This window comes from Liolophura sinensis, chromosome 1, assembly GCF_032854445.1.
Source record: "Liolophura sinensis isolate JHLJ2023 chromosome 1, CUHK_Ljap_v2, whole genome shotgun sequence".
NCBI classification, from domain to species: Eukaryota; Metazoa; Mollusca; class Polyplacophora; order Chitonida; family Chitonidae; genus Liolophura; species Liolophura sinensis.
In genome coordinates, this window is record NC_088295.1 from 49,167,178 (window position 1) to 49,175,093 (window position 7,916).

Consider the following 7,916-nt stretch of genomic DNA (forward strand, 5'->3'; position numbering starts at 1 on the left):
TACATGTATTATAACACTATATCTGCCATCGTATAACACTATATCCGCCATCATATAACACTATATCCGCCATGGTATAACACTATATCCGCCATGGTATAATACTATATCCGCCATCCTATAAAACTATATCCACCATCATATAACACTATACCCGCCATCGTATGACACTATATCCACCATCGTACAAGTGCAGTGAAATATCCTTGAGTATGCCATAAAACACTAATCAAATAAATAAATGAATACACTGTAAATCTTCAACCTTTTCAACCCCTATAGCATTTTTTTCGGTGTAATTTATGTATGCATTCTTTTTAATGAAAATTACATTACAAATGATTTGTTTATGTCATTTAAGATGCAAGCTTCATAAAGCTGTGCAAATTATTTGTCTACACTGCATAGTTCACTCAGAATGTTTCAAAATACTAGTTGCAGAGCAGAGGCAGTTGAAAAGGTTGAAGAACTAGGGTAGCACTATGTAAAAGTGCATGTATTAAGGAAAAATGAGAACACTCACGAGACGCGGGTGTCCTGGGCACTCTGTAGCTCTTCATTGCGTTTGAGCACTTCCAAGATGCGCTGTCTCTCTTCCTCAGTCAGACTGTCCAGGTTCAGTAGTTCGTCCTTCATCGTGACACCTCTGCCCGAGCCCTATGCTCTATGCTCTGTAAAAGGCAATGGGGTGGTAACGGTCATTAACACAAACCATCATAAGACAGAATTCTCGTGGTGGCAGTTTGACCAGCTCACCATATTCAAGGGTTTTATTTATTTATTTGTTTATATATTTATTTATTTATTTCCTTGGTGTTTCATGCTGAACCCAGGAATATTTTACTTACATATACGACAGTGGTGTTCCATATGTTTGGGGGTAACAAGGCAGAGCCCAGACCATCCATAGGTTGCTAGAAGGCCTTCCCCCATATGACTTGGGAGAAAGCCAGCACATGCAGCACTTGTCAAGGCTTTTTACTTATTTATTTACTTACTTATTTGATTGGCGTTTTACACCATACTCAAGAATATTTCATTTATACAATGGCGGCCAGCATTATGGTGAGAGGAAACCAGGCAGAGCCCGGAGGAAACCCACAACCATCCGCTGGTTGCTGGCAGAACTTCCCACTTACGGTCGAAGAGGAAGCCAGCAGGAGCTGGACATGAACTCACAGAGGCCACATTGTTGAGAGGCTCGATCCTGGATCATTCCGCTGCGCTAGCACGCTAACCAACTGAGTCAAGGGTTTTTGAGTTCAATTTATAATAGCATTCTGGATCTGGCAATGTTCTCTAGCCACCTAATTCTGAGAACCTGTAGCCATGCAGCTACCAAAATGAAGAATTAACTTTCAGCAAGACCAAACAGGATTGAACGTTTTTTGATTTCAGGATTATCATTAAATAAACTGTTCACCTAAGATAATTACTGTGAGAAAGGCTTGCCTTTTAGTGTTAAATGCAGGAGATTCACTAAATTGTGAAAACGTATGTATATATATATATATGTCAAACAAGGGCTTAATTGATACATAGTTTGATACTAGTAAAACACAAAAAAAAATGTATGAACATGAAAAATCAACGTAGAAGAGATTCTAAACAACATTTTTTCAAAGACAGGGCCTGATTATCTTTGCTAAAATTATGACATGCATTACTCACATGATACAGGCACTGACTTAATGACCGTGGAAAATGTACGTGGATATATTCTCCTTTTGATAAAGGTGAGTTAAAGGTAAGATAGGCGTTTTTTCCTCCAGGCCATGAAGATGATCTGTGAAGTTCCTTATATACTTAGACACTAGACTGGGGTTGTGTATATATCAGTTTTGCTGACATTTAGTCATGCATGGCATACAGGCACATTTTCAACATAGAAATAAGCATAGAAAGCAAACTGTACATGGTGTTCTACATCAATAATTTCAAGACAAGTATATGAGCATATGTACAGACATAGAACTGAAGGGGTTTTCACTTGTACGACTGTAGTCATGTTTTATGTGTGGAGGAAACCTTGTTACTTAACCAGCGAAATGTGAATTTGATTGTGCAATGGCACCAAACTGGGGACAACTGACAGGAGCCAGGGCTTTAACCATGTAGGTCAAAACACCAAATAAATATACCTACATTTAACACGTATATGCAATGTCTGAGGTCAGCTTAAATAGTAACACCATAATTTCATCTGCACATTTGAAAAAGACTGCCAGCATAATTAAAGCCTATTTCCAGTTATTAAGGCAATAACATATATCAACACCATTTAATATTATTACTGTAGTCATGTTAATTTCGTTTTTATTTTACATAAAGAAAAAATTATTGACTGTGGTATTTTAGGAAGACCATTTTTTCAAAAGTGCTTTCGTATTGATACAACACTGCCAATGTGGCATACAGTCATAATTCCTTGAATTCAAGGTAACATCTGTACAAATAACAAGATTGGGAAATTTGCATTGTCTTGTTCTAGCTGCTATGTAAATGTTACTTGAATGGATACATACAAATATAAGTGAAAAACCACTACGTGCATTTGCCTCGATCAAACAGCTGTTGTCACACTGACTATACATTTATGTATTTATGCTCTAGTCAAAGGTGTCCTTTTCATCATTGTTCAAATGTTATTCCTGCTTTCACAACCTATTTGATTTATTTGATTGGTGTTTTACGCCGTACTCAAGAATATTTCACTGATATGACGGCAATCAGCATTATGGTGGATGGAAACCGGGCAGAGTCCGGGGGAAACCCATGACCTTCCCACGTACGGCTGGAGAGGAAGCCAGCATAAGCTGGGCTTGAACTCACAGCGACCACATTAGTGAGAGACTCCTGGGTCATTATGCTGCGCTAGTGCACTAACCAACCACGGAGGCCCCCCTTTCACAATTGATTTAAAACGTTTAATAATTTGCGTACGAAATATTCAAAAATAAATTTTTTTCTTCTTTCCAGTTGTCACATCATACAAAAAGAAATAAAGCCAAAATCATCTATGAAGAAATACAAGAATTGATGTGACAGCAGTAATTATATGTATTTGTCATTTGATGCCATCATTAAACCAACTGACTGCTGTGCATTTTTTGTCCGTTGTATGACAGCTCCAGACTAGTTTAAAGTGGGCAGTCTAGCCTATTTAATTTTCTACAGAAACATTAGAGTTTCGTAACCCACTCTGACAATAGCTGATATACACAAGTTGTATGACAGCTCCAGACTAGTTTAAAGTGGGCAGGCTAGCCTATTTAATTTTCTACCAGAAACATTAGAGTTTCGTAACCCACTCTGACAATAGCTGATATACACACGTTGTATGACAGCTCAACATTAGAGTTTCGTAACCCACTCTGTCAATACTTGATATACACACGTTGTATGACAGCTCAAGACTAGTGTGATGCGGGAAGTCAAGCCTATTTAATTTTCTACCAGAAACATTAGAGTTTCGTAACCCACTTTGACAATAGCTGATATACACACATTGTATGACAGCTCAAGACTAGTGTGATGTGGGCACTCTAGCCTATTTAATTTTTCTACCAGAAACATTAGAGTTTCATAACCCACTCTGACAATAGCTGATATACACACGTTGTATGACAGCTCAACATTAGAGTTTCATAACCCACTCTGTCAATACTTGATATACACACGTTGTATGACGGCTCAAGACTAGTGTGATGTGAGCAGTCAAGCCTATTTAATTTTCTGCCAGAAACATTAGAGTTTCGTAACCCACTCTGTCAATACTTGATATACACCCGTTGTACGACAGCTCAACACTAGTGTGATGTGAGCAGTCAAGCCTATTTAATTTTCTACCAGAAACATTAGAGTTTCGTAACCCACTCTGACAATAGCTGATATACACACGTTGTATGGACAGCTCCAGACTAGTTTAAAGTGGGCAGTCAAGCCTATTTAATTTCCTACCAGAAACGTAGAGTTTCGTAACCCACTCTGACAATAGCTGATATACACACGTTGGATGGCAGCTCAAGACTAGTGTGATGTGAGCAGTCAAGCCTATTTAATTTTCTACCAGAAACATTAGTTTTGTAACCCACTCTGACAATAGCTGATATACACACGTTGGATGGCAGCTCAAGACTAGTGTGATGTGAGCAGTCAAGCCTATTTAATTTTCTACCAGAAACATTAGAGTTTCGTCACCCACTCTGACAATAGCTGATATACACACGTTGTATGACAGCTCAACACTAGTGTGATGTTTATGTATATACACACGTTGTATGACAGCTCAACACTAGTGTGATGTGAGCAGTCAAGCCTATTTAATTTTCTACCAGAAACATTAGAGTTTTGTAACCCACTCTGACAATAGCTGATATACACACGTTGTATGACAGCTCCAGACTAGTTTAAAGTGGGCAGTCAAGCCTATTTAATTTCCTACCAGAAACGTTAGAGTTTCGTAACCCACTCTGACAATAGCTGATATACACACGTTGGATGGCAGCTCAAGACTAGTGTGATGTGAGCAGTCAAGCCTATTTAATTTTCTACCAGAAACATTAGAGTTTTGTAACCCACTCTGACAATAGCTGATATACACACGTTGGATGGCAGCTCAAGACTAGTGTGATGTGAGCAGTCAAGCCTATTTAATTTTCTACCAGAAACATTAGAGTTTCATCACCCACTCTGACAATAGCTGATATACACACGTTGTATGACAGCTCAACACTAGTGTGATGTTTATGTATATACACACGTTGTATGACAGCTCAACACTAGTGTGATGTGAGCAGTCAAGCCTATTTAATTTTCTACCAGAAACATTAGAGTTTCATAACCCACTCCGTCAGTAGTTGATATATGCACGTTGGATGGCAGCCATGATTCTCAAAAACTTAGAATTTGATCAAGTTTATCTCTATTGTCATGTGTGTTTTATATCTGAGTCTGTAAACATATAGTGTTTTATATCACTATATATACTGCTGTCTTTCTTAACTAGATTACCTTCAAATGTCCAAAATAATAACTGAATTTTCACTTGACTTTAATACCGTCACATGTGAAAAATAAGGTTTAACAACTTAGTGTAGTTCAAATCCTGTAACCGGGTTCAGTTGCTGGTTGTATAATGTTTGGGAAATTTCCATGCAAACAACGTGAAAGGTAAGAGAGCTTGGAAACCTTGGTGCCTTCAAAGTCTGTTTCCAAGCGTGTCCTGGAACAAGGCACATTTCATCCATAAAAGAATGGAAACCCTGGACAACTGTTTAGCAATCACCCAGAAACCCTGCTGGACACTGATAAGCCAATACGCCAACTCTTGGCAAATGTTCGACAAAAGCATGGACACTCTCAATAACTGTTAAGCAAAAGAATGGAACCCATGATCAAACTTTTCAGCACAAAATCATAGTGGGCAAATAATCAACAAAAGCATTGAAAACCTCGACAACCATTCAGTACAAACATCTGAACCAACAGTTGAACAAAAAATGGAAAACATGAACAACTCTACATGTTCAACAAAAAATGGAAACCTTGAATAACCATGAATAACTTTTGAGCATAACTATGGAAATCCTACACAAATGTTCAGCAAAAGCATTGGAAACCCTGGACAATTGTTCAGACAAGCAAAGACATCCTGGACAATTGTTCTGCAAAGAGCAAAGAAAACCTGGACAACTGCTCACCAAAGAGCAAAGAAATCCTGGACAGCTGTTTAGCAAAGAAATTCTAGGCTGCTATTCAGCAAAGAAATCCTGGACAACTGTTCAGAAAAAATATAGAAACCATGGACAACTGTTCAGAAAAGCATGGAAATCCTGGAAAACTGTTCACAAAAAACATAGAAACCATGGACAACTGTTCAGAAAAAGCAAGGAAACCCTGGACAATTGTTCAGAAAGAATATAGAAACCATAGACAACTGTTCAGAAAAAGCATGGAAACAATGGACAACTGTTCAGAAAAAGCATGGAAACCACATACAACTGTTCAGAAAAAGCATGAAAACCCTTGACAACTGTTCAGAAAAAGCATGGAAACCATGAACAACAAATTAGCAAAAGCATGGAAACCCTGGACAACTGTTCAGAAAAAACATGGAGACCGTGGACAATTGTTCACAAAAAATATAGAAACCATGGACAACTGTTCAGAAGAAGTATGGAAACCATGGACAACTGTTCAGAAAAAGCATGGAAATCATGAACAACAAATCAGCAAAAGCATGAACACCCTGGACAACTGTTCAGAAAACATATAGAAACCATGGACAACTGTTCAGAAAAAGTATAGAAACCATGGACAACTGCTCAGAAAAAGCATGGAAACCATGGACAACTGTTCAGAAAAAGCATGGAAACCCTTGACAACTGTTCAGAAAAAGCATGGAAACCCTGGACAACTGTTCAGAAAAAGTATCGAAACCATGGACAACTGTTCAGAAAAAGCATGGAGACCCTAGACAACTGTTCAGAAAAAATATAGAAACCATGGACAACTGTTCAGAAAAAGCATGGAAATCCTGGAAAACTGTTCACAAAAAATATAGAAACCATGGACAACAAATCAGCAAAAGTATTTAAACCCTGGACAACTGTTCAGAAGAAAGCATGGAAACCCTGGAAAACTGTTCAGAAAAAGGATGGAAACTGTTCCATCCCTGGACAACTGTTCAGCAAAATCAAAATAAATCCTGAACAACTGTTCAGCAAAATGAAAACAAATCCTGTACACTAAAAGTATACACACCCTGCACAACTGTTCAAAAACCTTCATGTGCATGTAGCATATATTCACCAGCCAAAGTATGAAAACTCTAGACAACTGTTCATCGTGGCTATACATGTAGATACTTTATTACTATGGACAATTTTTTTACACGTTAGAAAATGTTATTATTAGAAAGAGCACCATGCTTTCCATTTAACTTTTTCCAAAATAGGTGTGATAAACAGAGAATTAGGACAAATGCTTCTTCTATAGTCCTTCTGTCCCCGCCCTATATTGTGTCTATGCTTAACACAGTTTACCTGACCTGACAAATATTTTTCTAATGAAGCGTGTCTTTCTGCTTGACAGGGCAAGCTGACATTATGGATGACTGGGCTAGTTTATTTAATAAGCTCTGATAAACATTGTTGGTGAAAATGAAACAATAATGAAATAAAACATGGGCTCCATGTGACTCATTATGTTTGGGCATGGAAGACTGACAAATCTGAGCATTTCACGTAACAAATCCGTGCAAATTTGCCATCGTTGCGACATCCTGTAAATAAGCCAATTTTGACTTCAACCTTTCCAAGCACTAAAGCACTCTTTCAGTAAAATTTATGCATATAATTATTATGAAAATGAAGCTAAAAATGATTTGTTTGTGCCTTTCAAGATACAAGTTTCATAAGACTGTGCAAATTACTTCTCTACACCCAGTAGCTCTCTCAGAATGTTTCAAAATATTGGTTGCAGAGGTGTTTGAGAAGGTTGAAGAACTAGTGTACACTCTAACAGATAGGATGTCAAAAATTTCCACTAACAAACCCACAGAAAAGAAAGAGCCAAAAGTTTCTTATCAAAGCTAAAAATGCAACATGTTCATGTACGTTAGTTAAAAAGATTTAAATGGCAAGGTTTCATCTCTTGCCTTTGTGTTCAATCACTTGAGTTATCTACATGTATGTCAATTTCTTATACTGGTTTAATTATAAAAATCAACAGTAAAAACCAATTCCTTTTCATGCAATTTGAAACCAATGGATCAAAGTTCATACAAGAGCATGATCAGCTGGAATTTCTGAAGTCCTGATAAAACAAATCTCAGACAATTATAGGTCTGTGGAGATAATAGGAGATTCTTCCACCTTCCTGCTTATGACAAATCAACTTTCTCCTTTTTAATT